At 46.8% G+C, this 21,510-nt stretch overlaps 1 protein-coding gene and 1 long non-coding RNA gene across 5 annotated transcripts in view; one reads left to right on the top strand and one right to left on the bottom strand.

Moving 5' to 3' along the window:
* The window catches only part of RALY (RALY heterogeneous nuclear ribonucleoprotein), a 93,431-nt gene extending 86,516 nt beyond the window's left edge, over positions 1–6,915 (bottom strand). For 2 of the 4 annotated variants that reach the window (XM_084888587.1, XM_084888585.1), the window contains exon 1: positions 6,443–6,586. The gene's annotated coding sequence lies outside the window, so the exon portion shown is untranslated. Of the gene's footprint in view, positions 1–6,442 lie in introns of all 4 variants that reach the window. The other 2 variants (XM_084888586.1, XM_084888584.1) reach the window with 2 other exon arrangements.
* Positions 1–21,510, top strand: part of LOC311624920 — a 203,220-nt gene that overhangs the window by 2,523 nt on the left and 179,187 nt on the right. The window lies entirely within an intron of this gene.

Genomic DNA, 21,510 nt, shown 5'->3' with positions numbered 1-21,510 from the left:
CAGAGAAGAAAGGGGGCTTTGCCAAGTCCACACACTGTGTTTAGTAGCAGGGACCAGACCAAACGATCCTTAGGCTCAAGGCGAGGCTCACCATTTATCTCACCACCCCTCTCTCTAGTCCTGAGAGTCTATGCACTATACCACATCACAGATCTGAAACTTTCCTTACAGTAGAGAGTGGGCAGTCGCAGGACAGCATCCTAACATGACTGCTGTCATCATCTCCCTTCCAGTTGTACATTTTATAATGAATCTAAAATTGAATAAAACTAGGCTTTTATAGACACTCATGTGAAAATCCTATCTCCACTTTTACCCCCTAGAAAAAATAGAGGAAAAAGGAAAGAGAGAAGGGGAGGGAAGTGAGAGAGAAGGAGAAAAAAATTCCTTCCCAACGGATATTTTGTCTAAATCATCTAGAATCATAAAATGTTATTGCTAGAAGGGACCCGTGGAGTCATCTTAATTCTTTTCTATCATTACTCAAACGAATAAGCCTGGCTCTTTGCCACCTGACACAAAGACTGGAGCACAGAGCAGGATCTTCCGACTCCTGTCCCTCATGAAATCCCTCCTAGTCCTTCCCCATCCTGTCCCCTCCTGCCCTGCCCACCCACTCTCCCCACCACCACTGTATCTAAGCTACTGAACCCTGCTGCCCTTCTGAATGGGAGATCCTCAAAACACCAGTAAAGCTGTTTTATTGGTCTTTGTTTTCCCAGTGCCTAGCAGACAGTAAACAGAGTTGACTTAGAGGGGTACACACTAGTACATGGAGAACGGTGCCAAAGAAACTGTCCCGAGAGAACGTAAGGTTTCCTTGGCTTAACCATAGCAGTCTTCAGAGCTGTGCAGGGCCTGGGTGTCTAGGACCCAATAGTTCCATTCTTCCAAAACTAGTGATTATATCCAGTTTATCCAGGGATAGTTATCCAGTAGATAACAGGTTTGCTGCCTCACTTCTGTTCTCCTGGCCGTCCCCACAAAGAACTAGGATCAGCAGTAAGAAGACCCTGCATGAGAAACCTTCCCTCCTCTCTTTAAAAAAAAAGAAAGAAAGAAAGAAAATATATATATATATATTATTATTGATTTTTTTTACAGAGAGAAAGGGAGAGGGATAGAGAGTTAGAAACATCGACCAGCTGCCTCCTGCACACCCCCTACTGGGGATGTGCCGGCAACAAGGTACATGCCCTTGACCGGAATCGAACTTGGGACCCTTGAGTCCGCAAGCTGACGCTCTATCCACTGAGCCAAACCGGTTTCGGCTCCCCATCTCTTATATGCTCCTTTTCCTGTGTCCTCAACTCAATAAATAGCATTCCCATATATATGATGTCACCAAGTAAAAACCTAGAAGTCATCCTTGATTTCTTCCTTACCATCCACACCAACAATCTTTGATTCCCATTGCTCAATTCCATTTTCTTCCTACAACCCTCTCTCCCCCTTGCCGCATGCACATCCATTATCTTCATTTGAAACACCATCACCTCTTACTGCAACAGCCTAACTGGTCTCTTTGACTACGGTGCTCTATCGCTCAAATCGCTCAAATCCACTCCCCAAGTAGGTAGCCAAAGTTATCTTTCTGAATGCACTGAGGACCATGCCCCCCCCCCCCCACACACACACACCTTGAAATGAAGTCCAAACTCCTCAACCCAGGCTACAAGGCCCTTTCATAACTTGGCCTCTGCTCTGCCTACCTTGCTAGTCTCATCTCTTGTCACATCCACCCATTTTATGCCTTATGCTCCACCCAGGAATCTTGAGAAACTTATTTAACCCCAGGGTCTATTTCTTCACCTACAAAGTAGATACTGTACCTCCCAAGGTATGAGAATGAGTGAACATGTGTTAAATGCTTGGAATAGTACCTGGTAGATAAAGGGACCAAAAGTCTCATCTATTACCTCTGCCATCTCTAGACTTGCTATTCCTTCTGCCCAGAACACTCTTATGTCTCCTCCTTGACTCCCCAATCTCCTCCTGAGGTGTAGGCTTAGCCAACTTCCCTGAGAAAGCCTTCCCTGACCCTCCAAGACTGAGTTAGTTGTCACTCCTCCAAGCTTTCATGATGCCTGTCCCTGTCAAAATACTTTTCACACTGCCTGTTTTCTTGCCTGTATGTCTTCCCCACCAGGCTGTATACACTCAAATCTCTAAGCTTAGCATGCTTAACAATCATTCAGAAAATGAAAATCTTTCCAAGAATGAGGTGCCCAATGAAAGAGAATCTCAACAGGTAGCCAGTCCAAATGTTGGCCAGGTGGCTGGCTGGCCGACATGACTGTAAAGCCCCTGAAATACAAGACGCTATCCAATAAAAAACACTGACTTCATTATCACACTTTAAGGGTTGGACTTCAATATGGAGGAAATGTTGGGCCATCAGATTTTTTTAAGGAAAGAGCAACATGCTCAGATCTGTTTATTGCCCTATTACCCATCTCTGGAACACACCCCATCCCTGCTGGTATCAGGACAAAATTCCAACTACTCATCTCAGACATAAACACCACATTCCAACCCAAGTAAAGGAACAGAAACAGAGAATTTTGAGAGACTAAATATGGCATTTAACTCCATCTTAACCACCTGTAAGCAATGAGGATCCATAAACACCCATAAGCCCAAACCTTATAGTCAGAAAGGCAGATGCAAACAAGGCAGGGGTCCTCTTGGTTCTATTTCAAGGGGAGGAGATCTCTTTGGAAGATACAGAAGGGGTGAGTAGAAATCTCAAAAAATGCTTCAGTAATAGGGAAATTCACAGAGTTCAGGGGAAAGGAAGTTAACCAGAGATACAACCAGGCCTGGTTCCTGCTCTGGGGCTGCATGCCACATTCTGTAAATTCATACTAGTAATCATTTTGTAACCTCAGAGCACCCCGAGGTTAAGGGAAGCAATAAAGGTACCAGCTTTGCCAAAGCCGGTTTTGCTCAGTGGATAGAGTGTCGGCCTGCGGACTGAAGGGTCCCGGGTTCAATTCTGGTCAGGGGCACGTGCCTTGGTTGTGAGCACATCCTCAGTGGGGGAGGGGGTGCGGGAGGCAGCTGATTGATGATTCTCTCACATCGATGTTTCTAACTCTCTATCCCTCTCTCTTCCTCTCTGTAAAAAATAAAAATTAAAAAAAAAAAGTACCAGCTTTGCCAATGACAGAAGGATAAATATTGTATTATTCTACTTATATGAGGTACCTAGAGCAGTCAAATTCATACACACAGAAAATGGACTGGTGGTTGCCAGGATCTGGGGGAAGGGAGGAATAGGGAGTTAGTATTTAATAGGTACATTTCAATTGAGGAAGATAAAAAAATTCTAAATGGATGGTGGTGATGGTTGCACTACAATGTAAATGTACTTAATGCACAGAACTATGCATTTAAAAATCGTTAAAATGGTAAATTCTATCTTACATATGTTTTCACAAAATAAAGCACACCAGCTTTAAACTTAGACTAGAGGCCTGTTGCATGAAGATTCATGTAAGAACAGGCCTTCCTTCCCCTGGCTGCTGGCACTGATTTTCCTCCAGGACCCAGGCCTTCGCTCTGTCCGTGTTCGCTCTGGCTGGAGCCTTCAGACTTCACTCCAGCCAGAGTGCTCTCCTGTAGCTCCCTCTGTACCCCACCATCCCCCTCATAGCAACCACCTGCCCTACCCTGCCACTCCAAACCTGCATATGCAAATTAACCCACCACCCTTTTTTGGTTGATTTGTATACTCATTCCTGATTGGCTGATGGGCATCACAGAGGTATGATCAATTTGCATATTTCTCTTTTATTAGTGTAGATTGTCTCTAAGAAAGTCATGTAACCTCTCTAAGCCTATATCTTCTTCTGTAAAACAGGGATAATAATAATATCTAAATCACACAGTTCCTCTAAGGATTAAACAAAATGTTCCACAGAAAGTCCTTAGTCCAGTGACTGGCACATGGTAAATGCTTAATAGATATTTGCTACTATTTCTACTACTCACAACTACTACAATGCACTTTCACAGACATTTTTCATAGTCCCTACACAACCCTGTGAGAGTTCACAGATAAGGAAATTGAGGCTCAAGAGAGCCAAAACGAAAGGCTTAGATGATTTTACATCAAATCCTCTGCCCAGAAGAGGTTTATGTCCTGTCTTCACCATTTATTCAGTGATCTAAGGCAGTGCTCTTAGCTGTAAAAAACGCTAACTCCCTCACAAGACTGGATTAGATATGAAATCAGATAACGGTAACAGAAGAGTATTATAAAGTACTAGACAATAAAATTGGTTACTTATGGGAACTAGCACATCTGTGCACAAAACCTGGTCTCCTTCTAATGCTAAACTTGAGCATGGAGACTAAACTTCCTTGTAATTTCAATATACTCAGGATTCCTGGTCCTAATGCCTGCATAAGTAATTTAATGCCCTTTCACAGGGTATCAAGGGCCCACCCAGGCGGCTCAGTGGTTGAGTGTCAACCTATGAACCGGGAGGTCACAGTTCACTTCCAGGTCAGGGCACATGCCCAAGTTGCAGGACCAATCCCCAGTGTGGGTTGTGCAGGAGGCAGCTGATCAATGATTCACTCTCATCATTGATGTTTCTATCTCTGTTCCCCTTTCCTGCTCTGAAATCAGTAGAAATATATTTTTGAAAAATTAAAAAGGTAGCAAGGTATGGTGGAAATAAAAATACTACTGGACTGAGAAGCAGAAGACTTGGAATTTTACTTCTGATTCTATCACTAAGGCAGTCTGTGAATTTATTCACTTGTTTATTTTTTAAGTGCATGTGCCCTGACCAGGATTCAAATAGTGACCTCCTGGTTCATAGGTTGATGCGCTTAACAACTCAGCCATCCAGCAGGGCCTGTCTGTGAATTTAGACTTACTTCCCCTTTCCAAGATTCAGTTAAATGGGAAGGCGGGTGGGCAGACTGAAAAGCTGTACCAGATGACCTGTAAGACCCCTTCCAGTTCCTACACACCACAACTCCTAAATCCAGAATACTGGAAAGGGACGAGCATAGCAGACCTCCAGACTCCAAAGAACTAATGCAAACATCAAGAGACTCCTCAAGACCTGGCCTAGAAACTGCCCTGCCTGATTTTTAGTCACTCCCAACCACCACCACCATCAAACACACTAAAAAACTAAAATACTTGCCAAAGTTAATTTTAGTTCACTTTTACCCCTCCGGGTCTTATCTGAAAAAAGAAGAAACAAAACCCTATTTGAAGGCAGGTAGCTGAAGCAGTTGACTTAAGCCACTTCTGCTCCTCCTCCTCCAACTGGGAATGATACATGTGAACACTATAGAGAACAGTCAAGGTTTGGAGGGAAGAACATGCCATACACGAGAGGATGGACCTCACTGTTTATAGTGACAAAGCTTTCCTTGAGCCAAAAACCCGGGGAGCCTCAGCGTGCTTGAGATCTGCAGTCGCCTACATCCATCAACTTCTAGTGGGCAACAGTAGGGGGAAATCCATAGCAACGTCCTTTCCCTTGGGCCTCCCGGAGCCCCAGAATGGGATCTCTTCCCTACACAGTACAGCGACACTGGCCCAGGAATCAGGGAGAAAGGAGCTCCGTGTTCAACAGCGTCCCCCAAGGGTTACGTCAAATCCCTTCTGACAGATGACAGAGGCTCGCCCTCATCAACAGCACGTACTAGCACCGCGGCTTTACACTTCTGTGGCTACTAACTGGGATTCGAAGCCAATTCTTTAACCTCTCTGCGCCCTGACTTCTCCTTGTGTGCTGCGGGTAACCCGGGAAGGCTGATCCGGGCATTCAATGAAGTAAGACTCGTGAAGTTCCTGAGTCAAGTCCGTTAACTTGTACCTGTTGGTATGAAACACTTCTCTCACATATTAGCAGTTTTCCTCCCGGAATCTACAAACCCCCTTCGAGGCGACTTTCCCTATTTACCCCATTTCACCGAGGGGCAAACTGAGGCTCGGCTGAGAAGGGGGCGGCGTTAGGTGCGGAGCACAGCCTCAGCTGGAGGGCCGGTGGTCGATCCTCTCCCCGCCCCGGTGGGCCCGGGCCGGGGACCCGCATAGCGGGGGCTGTGGAGGCGCTCGGGCCCCCTCATCCCCCGCCTCCCCTGGCCGGGCGGGGCGCGAGCACAAAAGACTCCAACTTCCCAGCGGGCGCGGGCCCACCCGCCAACTCCGCACCCGGACCCCGCACCCCGGACCCCGCACCCAGGCCGGCCCGCGGGCAGGCGGCGGCCGGCGCGGCGGGGACGGGCCGGCGGCGACCCCCGGGAGGGGCCAGGAGTTCCTCCGGCTCCCGGGACTCCCAGGATGGCAAAAAGGAAAAGAAGAGTTTCTAAAAATAAGCAGCGGCCCGCGCAAAGAAGGGGGCGGCCGAAAAGGAACCAGGGATACCCACCCCGTCCCCCCGAGGAGCCGCCCTCGGCTCCCACTCACCGTGCGGGGTCCGAGGCGGCCGCGCGGCGCGGAGGAAGGCGCTGGCGGCGCTCGGGGCCGCAGGCGGGGAGGGAGGGAGGACGGAGGGAGGAGGCGGCCCGGCCGCGCGGGAGAGCGGAGCACACGCGCGGGAGTCACTCCCGCCGCCGCCGCCCCCTCGGCTCGCAGCCCCGCCCGCCCGTCCCGCTCCCCTCGCGCGCCCGCCGCACTGACAGCGGCGCGGGCCCCGCAGCCGGAGCCCTGCCCGCGGCCGCTACCACCGCGGCGCGCGGGGGCGGGGGAGCCCCGGGCGGCGCCCCTCTGTCCGCCCGCCGGCCGCTCGGGCCCGGCCCCGGGCCCTCCCTCTCCCCCTCCGCGGCCCGCCTCCGGGGAGGACGGGGCGGCGCGCACTCGGGGAGCCCGCAGCCGCGCAGACCCGGCCCGGCCCCGGGCGCAGGCTCTCCGCCGCCCCGGCGCGGCTATGGGAAGGTCCGGGCCGCGGCGGGGAGAGGAGGGCGGGGCGGGAACGGGGAGGCGGGCCGGGGCGGGGCGGGAGGAGAGGCCCGCTCACTCCCCCGAAGGTGGGCTGGGACCGGGGGTGCCGGTACCGGGAGAGGGGAGCTCAGGCTGGTGCGGGAGGCGGCGGGGCGGGAGCCCGGCCGGGGTTCGAAAGGCGGGGCTGTGGGTAGGGCCCAAGGGGGCGGCGCCCGGAGGAGGGGTCGGGGTGAGAGGGAAGCTCGGGCGAGGCCGGGCTGAAAGGAAGCCCCGGAGGAGAGATTGAGGGGAGACAGGAGAGCCGGGAGGGGAGCCGGGAGGGGAGCCGGGAGGGGAGTCGGGAGGAGGCGTTACCAGGAGGAGGGTGGCAGGGGAGGCGCTGGGAGGGCGGGGCCTGGAGGGGCCCAAACACACCCGCGGGGGCGGGGCCCCAGGGACGCACATGGACCTAGTGGGCAGGAGCACCGAGTTTTTTCCACTTTCCAGGAACCAAGTGCTTGGTCTGGGAGAGGATCGCGCCTCACTGCCCAGGCTGGGGCTGGGCGGAGAAGCGCCTGGAGGGTGGGTCTGGGAGGAGGTGTTTCCCTCTCCTAGAAAAGAGGTCTGCCCTAGCCGGTTTGGCTCAGTGGATAGAGCGTGGGCCTGAGGATTCTGGTCATGGATACGAGACCGGGTTGTGGTCTGGATCCCCAGTAGGGGGCGTGCAAGAGGCAGCCAATCAATTATTCTCTCTCATCGTTGATGTTTCTATCTCTCCCTCTCTCTTCCTCTTTGAAATTAACAAAAATATAATTTTTTAAAAAGAGGTCAAATTAAGCTTACCTTTATCCTTCTGGGGTGCAGGAGCTGTTTTATAACTTGACCTGGGTGGTGGTGGTCCTCCCTCCTGAATATTTCTCCTGTCGGAAACCCTCACTCACCTCCATGTCCAACCTCCAGGACTCAGACGGAGGGGTCTTCCGAGAGCACACTGGGCCCATTGTCCTTCAAACCTTAGCTATAGACCTCCCTGGAGGCTGGGAATTGTCCAGATTCTCCATGTGTCATCCAATATGTGATATCGTGGTTGTATTTTTCACATCGCTTCCTCTAGAACCTAAGAGCCTGGATTCCCGAGAGTCTGGCAGAGCTTGAATTGAACCTTGGCTCTGCGAGAACAGCAGTTATAGCTCCAACTCGGGTTTTCTGTTGAACTCGGTGTCTTGCTTCAAAAGGAAAAGAAACCAGACATAAGAGAAGGTGACACGGAGACCAAAGCCAGGCACGTTCTTCCCCCACCACTTCTAACTCTGGCTCCTTATGCCCCAGGTCTCTGCCTAAATATCACCTCCTGAATACCGCCTCCCTTGCCATGAGGCTTGCTTGATTTCCTAGGCTCCATGATATGCAAGTGAAAGTTGCTTAGTTACTTAACCAAAAGAGGTTTTTTTAAAAATATATCTTTATTGTTTTCAGAGAGGAGGGAGAGGGAGAGATAGAAACATCATTGATGAGAGAGAATCATTGATCGGCTGCCTCCTGCACATCCCCAACTGGATCCAGTGGACAACCCGGGCATGTGCATTGACCAGAATCAACCTCCTAATTCATAGTTGGCATTCAACCACTGAGCCACGCTGGCTGGGCCAAAAATGTTTTGTTTGTTTTTTAAGAGACAAGCTCAACTGGCATTCATCAGCCTTTTGCACTTACCCCTGTGTTCTGCCTGGAACAGAGATGTGATACACAGAGGCACAGCACATCTTGAAATACTGTATTGATTTGATAAGAATGGTTCAGCAGGACGAAGCCAGTTTGGCTCAGTGGTGGAGCGTCGGTCTGTGGACTGAAGGGTCCCGGGTTCGATTCCGGTCAAGGGCATGTACGTTGGTTGCGGGCGCATCCCCGGTGGGGGGTGTGCAAGAGGCAGCTGGTCAATGTTTCTCTCTCATCGACGTTTCTAGCTCTCTATCCCTCTCCCTTCCTCTCTGTGAAAAATCAATAAAATATTTTTTTTAAAAAATGAATGGTTCAGCAGAAAGACAGAAAGAGCCTGGATTTTTCCAGGCTTCTTATCTGAGAAAAAGCCCCTTATATTTGTGCCACTGTTACTTTTGATGTTTGCTTCTTGCTGTCAAGAGTATTTCTGGCTGAAACCGGTTTGGCTCAGTGGCTAGAGCTTTGGCCTGTGGACTAAAGGGTCCCAGGTTCGATTCCAGTCAGGGGCACATCCCCAGTGGGAGGTGTGCAGGAGGCAGCTGATCGATGTTTCTCTCTCATCAACGTTTCTAACTATCCCTCTCAATTCCTCTCTGTAAAAAAATCAATAAAAATATATTTTTAAAAAAGTATTTTTGACTCATACAGCATAATATCTGGTTCACTGTAGTACTCAATAAATATTAGATATTGTTATTCTGCTTATATTACTTATTATAATCATAACTACCATATGCTGTGGGTGTTAGTATCCTCAGTTTAAGAGTGGGGGAAGTCAGACTTCTTCCCAGAGTGGGTTGTAAAGTTTCAATGAGATGAGTAACCGTAATAACAGCCAACGTTTATCAGCACTTGCTATGTTCCTGGCACAGTCCCAAGTGTTTCACAGATATTATTTCACTCATATATATTTCACACATATATATTCAACTCCTTACAGAAACCTTGGGAGAAAATGCAGTCATTACTCCCATTTAACAGAACGAAGAAACTGAACATTAGAGAGACTAAGTGACTTGCCCAATGCCATACATACAGTTAACAAGCAGCAGATCCAGGACTCAACCTTAACAGTCTTGGAACAGTGTCTGGCATTGGAATATGTGTGTGTGTGTGTGTGCGTGTGTGTGTGTGTGTGTGTGTATTTTTTTATTAGAAAAAAAGTGCAGCTCAGTTACTAAGTGACTTGTTTAAAGCCATACAACCAGGAAGAGGTAGTCAATTTGAATCCAGGATTTGGACCCAGGTCTGGCTGACTCCAGATCCATAGCATTAAGGGAACCCCTGTGGGTAAAGAGGTAAGTGGCCTGCGGTGTTGAAAAGTCACAGCTTTTGTACTGTGAGGAAAGGCTATGCAGAGAGAAAAGGCTGGGGCCATTCTCAAGGTTGCTGTGCCAACCAGATGAAGAATCTGAGGCTCAGGGAGGGAACATGACCCACCCAAGGTCGTCCACCTAGAAAGGGACATGGCTGTGCCTAGGATCTTGCTCTATTCCATGATTGTGTGGACACAAGCGGTGAGAGGGGGGGCTGTACATTCCTGATCATAATAAGCCTTGGAGACAGCAAAGAGTCAGTGGCAGTGAGGGACAACCCAGCCAATACACTCGGTAAGAGGGCATTAAATTGAAGGGATACTTGCAGCCCTTTGGTTACCATCCAGTGTTCTGACAGCCTCACCATTCTCTACGAGTCTAGTAGGACTTGAGTGAGGCACAGAGAACAACCCCTCACACCCTGGCTCTCTACTAAAGCGCTTATTCGCCCAGCTTTGGGTGAACCTACAATAAACTAATTGAGTTAAATGTTTTGGGTCTGGGAAGGGAAAGGGCCACTATAGGAAAATACAGAGCATACATTCATGCAACAAACACTTATTCAGCATCTCTGTGCCCAGCATAGAGCTGTGAGCTACAAGTATAGCAATGATCAAAAATAGGTAAAGGCCCTGTCTTCATGAAGATTATTTTTTGTGATAGGGTCGGAACTTACCTTCACAACTCATAGACACACAAAAAAAGTATAGGTTCTTTGTTTTTTTTTATAATTTGACATTTTTTTTCTTGTGCCTCCCCTATTATTGAGAAAAATATAAACCTGATTATTAACAATAACTTAATAACTTAGTCTCTCCCAGTTTATAATGGTCTCACTTAGATAAATACAAGCATATCTCACTTTACTGTACTTCACAGGCGTGCTTTCTTCAAAGTTGAGGCAATTTATTGGCAGCTTTTCTTTTTCCAGTGGGAAAAAATACAACTCTTGAAAGGCTCAGATGATGGCTAGTACTTCTTAGCAATAGAGTTTTGTTTTCTTAAAATGTCTTATTGATTTTAGAGAGGGAAGGGAAAGAGAAACATTGATTGACTGCCTCCTCCACACGACCTACTGGGGTCAGAGCTTGGAAGCGAGGCCTGTGCCCTGTCCAGGAATTGAACCAGCAACCTCTCAGTGCACAGGACGACACTCAGCTATCTGAGTCACACTGGCCAGGGTGTAATACAGTATTTTTAAATTAAAGTGTGTGCTTTTTTTAGAACATAATGCTATTGCACACTTAATAGACTACAGTATGGTGTAAACATAACTTTCTATGCACTGGAAACTAAAAATAATAATAATCATGTGACTTGATTTATTGGTCTGAAACTGAACCTGCAGTATCCCAGAGATATGCCTGTAATATCTTTTGAGTAAAAGGTTCATCTTTCGCCCTGACCGGTTTGGCTCAGTGGATGAGCGCTGGCCTTCAGACTGAAGGGTCCCAGGTTGGATTCCGGTCAAGGGCATGTACCTTGGTTGCGGGCACATCCCCAGCAGGGGTTGTGCAGGAGGCAGCTGATCAAGTTTCTCTCTCATTGATGTTTCTAACTCTCTATCCTTGTCCCTTCCTCTCTGTAAAAAATCAATAAAATATATATATATATATATATATATATATATATATATATATATATTTAAAAGGTTCATCTTTCTGTGCCCTTTCTCTATACAAGATGGTTTCTGGGTGTCAGCCAATCAATATATGAATCCTTGTGCTGTCCTGTTAACCTACCGAGGCTGGGGACAGCATGTGTACTCAAATACCTGCCTCTCCCCACCGAATCAATGCTAAGATGGGAGAACCCCTTGCCACAGGAGCACACTTGGCTCATGGACTGGACAAGGCAAAAGCACTGGCAATGTAATGCCTACGGAGATATCCTTCAGCTAATGACCAATGGAGAGTTGATGGTGACCCCAGTGTCCTCCTCCTTCATATGGGATAGCTCTGAGGGGTATACTTAATTGCCTCATTGAGTTCCTTGGTAAGATCAGATTCCGTTTGCTCACAATAGTAAGTTACCTCATCACAGACAATTTTTTGGCAGCTTCTCTTTCCCTGCCTCACTCCCTACTCAACCATGTAACTTGGTTGCAGGCACATCCCCAGTGGGGGGTGTGCAAGAGGCAACTGGTCGATGTTTCTTTCTCATCGACGTTTCTAACTCTCTATTCCTCTCAATTCCTCTCTGTGTAAAATCAATAAAATATATCTTTTAAAAAAGCCAGTCTTATTAAATATATATATATATATATATATATATATATATATTAGTTCAAATGTGGATTAATCATAATATATGATACATACATACCTTAAACATTTTAGTTTAATTCAAAATAAATAATTGCACAGTTAGTTGCCAACCTTTTGACAGAGGGCCAGTAATTTGCCAGAGGGCCGATCTTCAGATAACTCCACATTGCTCACTAGGATTCTAGGTGAATAGAGATATGCCTGGGGACTGCTTGAAGCAGAGGCAAAGAAGGATGTGACACAAGAGAAGTGATCAATGGCGTGACAGAGCCAGCTCTAGAACTCAAGGCTCTGTCCCAATCCCCATGTCAAGGTTGGAATGCCCCAAGCTTTAAACAGTCACAACTGTGGTGAAGCTGGCTAGTAACCAGCCATCCAGGCCCAGGGACATGGGCAGTGCTGTCTAGTTTCACACCCAAGGCCAGCCACCTTGGTGGCATTAAACCTGACCCACTCACCAACTCACAGGGACCAAATCCAGAGGGCCCCCAAAAGAGAGTGTGAGAAGTGCCCTTGCTGGTGTTATTCAGTGATTAGAGCATTGGCCCCACACCAAAAGGTCTTGGGTTCGATTCCCAGTCAAGGGCACATATTTGGGTTTCAGGTCAATCCCTGGACCCAGTCAGTGTTGGTGCAACCAATAAATGTGTCTTCCTCACATCAATGTTTCTCTCTCCCCTCCACCCCCACTTCTACTCTCTAAAAGTCAATTGAAAAAATATCCTCAGGTGAGAATTAATTTTTTTTTAATTTATTTTATTGATTTTTTACAGAGAGGAAGGGAGAGGGATAGAGAGTTAGAAACATCGATGAGAGAGAAACGTCAATCAGCTGCCTCCTGCTGGGGATGTGCCTGCAACCAAGGTACATGCCCTTGACCAGAATCGAACCTGGGACCTTTTAGTCCGCAGGCCGATGCTCTATCCACTGAGCCAAACCGGTTTGGGCTAAAAAGAGAGAACGGTGTGTTATTTTATGAAAGGGTCACAGGATATTTGTATGGAAAGGTTTTCCAGATCACCCAGCCCTGCCATTATACATATGGGCTTCCTAGGCTACCGAATGGATAAAGGGCTTGGTACCAGCTTCATAGTTCCCATGAGGAACATTATAATTCATATAAATTAAATTCATTTCACAATTCACAGTGATTTCCCCAGATATCCCCAGCAATGAAAAAGATGAGGGGATTTCAAATGGCCTTCCAGGCAATATATATTCACAGGCAGAGGCTGGGACAAGAAAGGAAGAGCCACATAAGGATGACTGCCAATAGCTGGTACTAAGCTTATAAGGAATACTTTCTGGAGAATCCTAGGAATACACATATCCCCTACTTTTTCCCCCCTCTCTTGCCTCCTCCTCCTTCTCTTCCTCCTCCTCCTTCTCCTCCTCCTTTCCTTCTTTTTCTTTTCTTGTTCTTGTTCTTCTTCTCCCTCCCTTCCTTCCTCCCTTTCTCCCTCCCTCCTTCCCTCCCTCCCTCCCTCCTTCCCTCCTTTCTTCCCTGCCTCCTTCCTTCTCTGCCTCTATCTATCTATCTATCTATCTATCTATCTATCTATCTATCTATCTTCTATCTATCTACCTATCTATCTATCTATCCTGAGATAAAGGGGAAAGCACTTTAGAGAAAAGGTATTGCCATAACACAGCATTCCGAGTCAGTACTTATTATTTAACTCCCCTGTAAAGCCCAGGCTCTGGTTATATTCTCTCTCACTATATAAAGCAGCAAAGAAAATAGACACTTTATTGTTCTGACTCATTCTCTCTCTCCTTTCTTTAGCATTTCTAAATTAATTTATTACCTTTCATAACCTTACGTAACCATTAAAACTAGAACAGATCCATTCTTTATGAGGACTTGCACTGTACTTAGCTCCTCTCAAACAGAAGACTTTATGTGCACGTAAAAGCTTGACATAAAGCACTGAAGTAATTTGTCAGATCCCTCAAGAGCAGGGTCTGCCTGGTGGGTAGAGGAGGGAGCTTAGAGGCATAAACTTGGGATCAATATTTTATCTACTTTTAATTATTGGGAAGAAATGTTGGTTAATTGAGAAAATAAGAGTAAGTTTTTCTAAAGCCCTGTTCTAGGAGGTGGGAGAGGAGCCCATCCTATGGATTTTCTATGAATATTCATCATTTGAGGGTTAATTGTACTTTGATACTTTGGGATTGAAAGGAGAACATGGGGAAGACTTGTAAAGGGCTACTGAGGTCCTATGTGAGTAAGAAAATGACGAGAAAAGGAACCATTGGCTTCTGATAAACGATAGATTAGATTGTTGCCAGGAACATCTCCCCCGTACCCCTCTACCTTCATGGATGGAGCATATTTCCTCATCCCTTGTCTTTGAGCTTGACTGTGAGACTTGCTTTGGCCACTGGGCTTGAAATGTGCATGAGTTTGGCATGCTCTCTTGCAATTTAGCCATCGCCAGGAAAGAAGTATGTTCTGGTTAGCCCAATGGTGTGAATGATCAAACAAGCTGTGGTTCCTCTCTGAAATCAATAAAAAATATTTTTTAAAGAGAGGGAGTATGTACCTGGGTTGCAGGGTCAATTTGGGTGCATGAGGCAGGCAACCAATCGAAGTGTTTCTCTCGCATTGATGTTTCTCTCTCCCTATCCCCACCCCCCACTTGCACTCTTTCTAAAATTCTATGGAAAAAATACTCTCAGGTGAGAATTAACAACAACAACAAAAAAGTCAATCAAAAAGGTTACATACTGTATGATTCCATTTGTATAGCATTCCAAACAAAAAAATTTATAGAAGTGCAGAACAGATTAGTGCTTGCTAGGGGTGAGGGAAGATAAGGATGAGAAAGCAGTAGGGAAGAAGGTAGGTTTGGCTATAAAAGGGCAACATATGAGATCCTTAGGGTGATGGAACTATTCTGAATGTTGACTGTATCGGTGTCAATATGCTAGTTGTGATATTGTGCTATAGTTTTGCAAAATGTCACCCTTGGGAAAATTGGATAAATGATACATGGAATCTCTCAGTCTTATTTCTTATTAGAGGCCCAGTGCATGAATTCATGAATTCCTGCAGGATCGGGCCAAAACCTGCTCTCTGACATCCCCCAAGAGGGTGCAGACCAGGCTGAGGGACCCCACTGGTGCTGGGAAGGGATGCAGGAGGTTGGCCAGCTGGGGAGGGACTATGGGAGGGCTTCAGGGCATGTCCAACCTGTCTTGCACAGTCCTGATCAGCCAGGCCCCAGCAGCAAGCTAACCTACCAGTTGAAAGCATCTGCCCCCTGGTGGTCAATACACATAATAGCAAGCAGTTAAGCAGCCTTAGCATATCATTAGAATATTATGCTTTGATTGGTTGAATGGCCAAAGGCTCAACTCAACACTTAGCATATTAGGCTTTTATTATATAGGACTAGTTGCCCAGTGCATGAAATTCATACACGGAGGGGGGGGGGGGAAGGGGGGAAGGAGGAAAGGAGGGTGTTCCTTAGTCCAGCCTGCACCCTCTCCAATCTGGGACCCCTCAAAGGATGTCCTACTGCCAGTTTACAGGGATCAGGCCTAAACTAGCAGTCGGACATCCCTCTCACAATCTGGGACTGCTGGCTCCTAACAGCTCACCTGCCATCCTGCCTGCCTGATTGCCCCCATCTGCCCCCTGCCACTGGCCTACTCACCCCTAAATGCCCCCCCACCAGCCTGATCACCTCCAACTGCCCCCCCCCCACTGTTCTGATCACCTCCAACTGACCCCCACTGATGGCCTGCTCACCCCCAACTGGCTCCCCTGCTGGTCTGCTTACCCCATCGGCCCCACCCACCACCAGCCTGATCACCCACCAGTGCCATCCCATCCTGGCCTGATCACCCACAACTGCCCTCTACCTCGGCCCCGCCACCATGGCTTTGTCCAGAAAAACATCCAGAAGGTCTCCTGGAAGTCTCCCGGTCTAATTAGCATATTACCCTTTTATTAGTATAGATAGAGGCCTGGTGCATGGGTGGGGGCTGGCTTGTTTGCCCTGAAGGGTGTCTCGGATGAGGGTGGGGGTTCCCTTGGGGCATGAGGTGGCCTGGGCTAGGGGCCTGTGGTGGTTTTCAGACTAGCCACACCCCCATTGGGTGAGGGTCCCCACTGAGGGGGATGGCCAGACTGGGTGAGGAACTGATGTTTGTTTGCAGGCTAGCCATGCCCCCTGGCAAGCCAAGCTCCCAGCCCCTCCTTTTGTTCTTTTTTCTTTTTTTCAGCGCCTCCTTAAGCAAAGGCCAGGGCTAGCTGGAACCAAGTATCTGGGATTTATTTATCTTCTATAATTGAAACTGTAGCCTTGAGTTGAGGCCAGGGACAGCCAGGGTGGGCTGGAAGCTTGGCTTCCTCCATCACTGGGGGCAACCCAAGCTTCCTGCTTGCTCCAGCTCCATGGCTGCTACCATCTTTGTTTGGTTAATTTGCATACTCGCTCTGATTGGCTGGTGGGTGTAGTGGCGGTATGGTCAATTTGCGTGTTTCTCTTTTATTAGATAGGATAACTGCATGTAAATGTATAAAAGTTTCATGTAAAAAAGGGAAAATGAGAATGCTTTCTATATGAATGTGGAAAGATAGGTTATAGGAAAGGGTACAAAAGAATGTGAGTGTGTACATGCATAGAGAAATCTGGAAGGATAAACATGACACTACTTAAAGTGACTCCCTGCAGGTGGGAAGAGGTGGATGGAGAAGGGGCAGGTAGAAGAGGTAAACACAATGCTTGGCTTTTGAACAATAGGAAAAACTACAAAAAAAAAAAATTCTTCTAGCTGCTGTGGGGAGAGTGAATTAGAGGAGCCAACGGTTGTACTGAAGAGACCAAAAAGGAGACTTCACCCAGTTAGAGAACAGCAGAGCTCGACACTCTTAATGCAGCCTAACCTGCTCTTTAAAACAAATCTATCTGCTCTCTGCTTAAAATCCTTTTCACCCGAGGATAAAAGCCAGCAGCTCAGCATGGTATTCAAGACATTTCACAGTGGGGTCCCCAGCTGATTTCCCCAGGCTCATCCCCTCACTGATCCTTGAATCATGAAGCTCTCCTTTTGTTTGAACTCTTAAAGTATTATCGCACCTCTGTGCCTTTGCCCATGCTGTTCCTGCTGCATGTAATGCCCTTCCTGCACACCTCACCCTTACAATCTTCAACTTCTTAAGACCAAGTTCAAGTTTTTCCTTCTTTCTGGGTGCTTCTCTGACCAATCGATCTCCTAATGCCCCATTCACAATTAATTGCTCTATGTTGAGGGCTTCCAATGCACTTTCTCTAACTGCCATTTTATTACTTGTGATATTGGCATATACTCAGTGTTATTAAATAATTGAGTGGTTACTTGTTTAATATCTTTCTCCCCCACTAGATTGCCAGTTCCAGGATGGTAGGGATCATGTCTGTCACACCCACTTCCTGTGACAGTGCCTAGAATCCTGGAGCCCACTGCTCCCACTCATGTTAAAGGAGCAGTGTTCTTTAAAAAAAAAAATTATATATAAGAGAGAAAGGGAGAGGGGGAGGGAGATAGAAACATCAACAATGAGACTCATTGATTGGCTGCCACCTGCATGCCCCATAATAGGGATTGATCCTATCCCAGGCATGTGCCCTGACTGGGAATCTAACTGGCAACCTTTCAGTGCTCAGTACCTGGTTTGTGTGCTTTTTGCTGTTATTTTTTGTTTTTATTTAAACCTCACAACAGGTCTATTAGATGGAAACTAGTATGATTCCCATTTACAGATGGGGCAATTGAGGCTCAGAGACCTGAAGCTATTCGTTCAAAGTCACATGGTAAGAAACTGACAGAGCAGGCTTTGAACCCTAAAGCCCAGTTTTCTAGACTTCTTCCTTTGAGGGGTGGGGATGGATCTGCCCCTAGACCAAACTGAAACTTGGTCTAGTTCCACGGTCCCCTTTGCCAAGATGAGTTCCTGCCAACTCTACTGGAGGCTCCCAGCACTTGATGGATGTTCCACACCCATCAGCAGGGGCCTCCAGCATCAGCTGGCATCCGTCGGAAGTCTTTCTGACTTCTCCTTCCTGCTGCCCTAGATGAGATGCTAGGCCCTGAAGCAGAGTGCAAGTAGAACATGAATTCTGCTGACAGGGTAATGACAAGGCTTCTAAATCAGCATTTGGACTTTTTGCTTTACATATATTAGTCAGATTACATGTCAGGGATTAATATACATTATAAACCAGATGTGTCGGTTACATATTTCTCTCTGGAACATCTCTTGGGTGCCTCCTGAAACTGCCACTTGTATTAACCACACATTCTTCCCACTTTGCTTGCCATGGTGGGGCCACACTGTCAGCAGAAGGGCCGGGAGGGATCAGGAAGGATGGGAGACCTAGAGGAGCAGTAGAGAAGCTGGTTTTCTTATTTTGGAATCAGACCCAGCTGCTCTGGATTTCACAGCCACTTCTGTATCTTTCTGCTGTGGCTTACATACCGTGTTTCCCCGAAAATAAGACCTAGCGCATGGAAAGATAAGACATCCCCTGAAAATAAGACCTAGCGCAACTTTGGGAGAAAAAATTAATATAAGACACTGTCTTATTTTCGGGGAAACAGGGTAGTACCTATTCAGAGGTGGTGGTAGAGGCTGCTTATGTCTGTTCTCTTCTTGTTTTCAATGAACAAAACCCTGACATTTTGGGAATGCAACGTATCAAGCTAAAAATACCTTCCCAATTTCCTTGTGGCTAGGTATGGGTGTGTGAACAGCTATGGCCAATGAGATAGAAGAAGAAATATGTTGGGGATTTCTGGGATCATCACTTACTTTGCAATTCCATCCCTTTTCTTCCTTCCTGGAACATAGTTGTGAGGATCACAGATGCAGCCATCTTGCACCCATGAGGTGATAAGCATGAGAACAAAAGCTGACATGCTAGACTGGAGATGTGAAAAGATGGGAGGATTCTAGAATCATGTGGCTGTATCTGAGCTTCAGTACCAGCCATGTTGTGATATAAGAAAGTTTGCAGTTATTGGTTATATATTGCATTTATATATTATATACTGCAGTTATATCTGCACTCCTGATACATTTGCTTTCCAAACCCCTGGGATCCACAGAGAAGCCACTCTTGGTGAACCTTCTCAGTCCTTGCCTCTCTTTTCTGAATTGTGCCTATCACCACACTCTTATCCATACCTGCCTCTCAGAGAGCTTTTGCAGGGAAGAAGGTATTGCCATAACAATATGATTGATTAATGGAATAAACAATTAATGGAATAATCAATCAAGCAACAACTAATTGATTCAGTGGGTAAACCTGACCCTGAGAATTTTACCTGGACCCAGAGATTTATTCAGAACACATAAACTGGCAACTGCATCCCATCATGGCCCTGGGAGGTATTTGCTTGAACATTATTTTTTTAGATTATTAATATTAGAAAACATCTGACTTCTATAAAAATCTGGATTTCTGACTTCTCTTGAAATAGTGGAAAGTCTGGCATCGCCAGGCATGGCAAGGAAGGAAGGCTGCTGATATGTGCTTATTCTCTCTAGGCAGGAACACACTCTTCCATATTCTACAGTTCCCACCCTGCCCCAGTGCATTCTTTCACCTGGCTCTACTTCCACTTATTACTGTTGCCTGCCTGGCTCCTGTAGGCACCTGAGTTAAGACATCTGCTTTAGCCCCCATTAGGCCCTTGAGTCAGGATGATGAAAATAATTCTGTTGATAAAGATAACGATAAAACAATTATCAACGGTTACTATGAACCAAGTAGCATGGTGATGACTTTATATACATTATTTTATTTAGTCTTCAAAACAAGAAGATGGCCCTGTGAGCAGTGTATAGATGAGGCAAGAGGTGCAGTAACCTGGCCAAAGACTCAGTTTGTAAGCTGTACAGAATTCGAATCCAAGCATTCTGATATCAAAGTGGGCACTTTCCAACTAACAGGCTATACAGCTTTCCCACGAATTAAGGCAAAATTATAGCTGAAAAAGGACATGGCAGATGCAGAGAGAGTAGGAGGCACTAGAGTGGGAGGCAGGGAGTGGTTCCCTTGGTCCCTGGCTGTTTTCTGGTTCCTTATGAGGCCTGGATGCACTCCACACTTGCACTCCAAGGAAATAAACACCAGTTGGGATTCATAAATGCAAGCAGTAGAAACTGACTGGTAGATTTAAGAGTAATCAGTAGAAAAGATACTGGGGAGCTTCTGAATTGCTGGAAAAGCTGGAGAACCAGACCTGGATGCCAAACTGGCAGAAACCTGGGGCTAGTCTGGTGAGGACTCTGCTGCCCCCACCACAGACTGCCAGACCTTTTAGCTCACCTCTCTGACCCTGCTAACACTTCACATTTGGACACTAGGGACTGCCACTGGCCTTGCTGCCCCAGAGACGGGATATTGCTGCTTCTATGGCTGCCACCATCAGATTTGGCCTCTCCTTGGTCCTTGTGTCTTCATGTCACTGGCTTCTCATTCGGTGTGATTTTCTGACTGATTGAGCCCAGGTCAAATGTCCAAACCCTTAGCTGCAAGGGAGGCTGGGAAAGATAGTAGTAGTAGCCCTTATACATTCTACATTGAGAAGTGAGTTCTACTTCCCAGGAAGACTCACATGATGGGAAATTCTCCAGAAGTAAGTATGGGTTTCTGAGTCTGGGCAGCCAAAAGAGACAACTATCCATGAAAACTTTTAAACTACCTAAATCAAGTGGTATATCATTCAGGATTGCATTTGGAAAGGGATGACACACTCAAATGAAGTAATCAAGGAGCAATTAATAAAGAAAGAACTTATAAAGGTGAAAGAAAAATTAAGGGAAACCAGTAAAGGATGGGGAAGTACCCCAGAGTTTGGAGGGACATTATTATTCCAGGCCTGAAGGGGCAAGGAAAGAGGATGCTTATGGGAATGTGGAAAGAGGGTCTTCTAGAATGACTCCAATCCATAGCCCCAGTGTGGAGGGAATAGAGGGAATAAATACTTTCTCTAGTTTCCTGCAGATACCTCCCACAAGCAAAGTTAGAGAATGAAGGATCCTGTTGACATATTTCATAGAGGAGAGGCTCTATGTGATTCAGCATCCCCAGGTGGAGATTGTGGAGAGTAGATCTGTAGAACTCTAGAATAGCCTACAACCCATGGTGTGATCTCAGTTCTTTCAGTTAATTACTCTTGATAATTTGGAGTTCTCTTGAGTCTTTCTGCTAACTTGTAATTTCCTCCTTTTTTCCATGTGGCCTTAGGGATTCTCCTTTGCTGCAGGTAGAAACAGTTCTCCATCCAGTTCCCCCAATTCTGATTTGGTGAC

The sequence above is a fragment of the Pipistrellus hanaki genome, assembly GCF_964339955.1.
Source record: "Pipistrellus hanaki genome assembly, chromosome: 6".
Lineage (NCBI taxonomy): Eukaryota > Metazoa > Chordata > Mammalia > Chiroptera > Vespertilionidae > Pipistrellus > Pipistrellus hanaki.
This window is presented reverse-complemented; position numbering and strand designations above follow the sequence as displayed.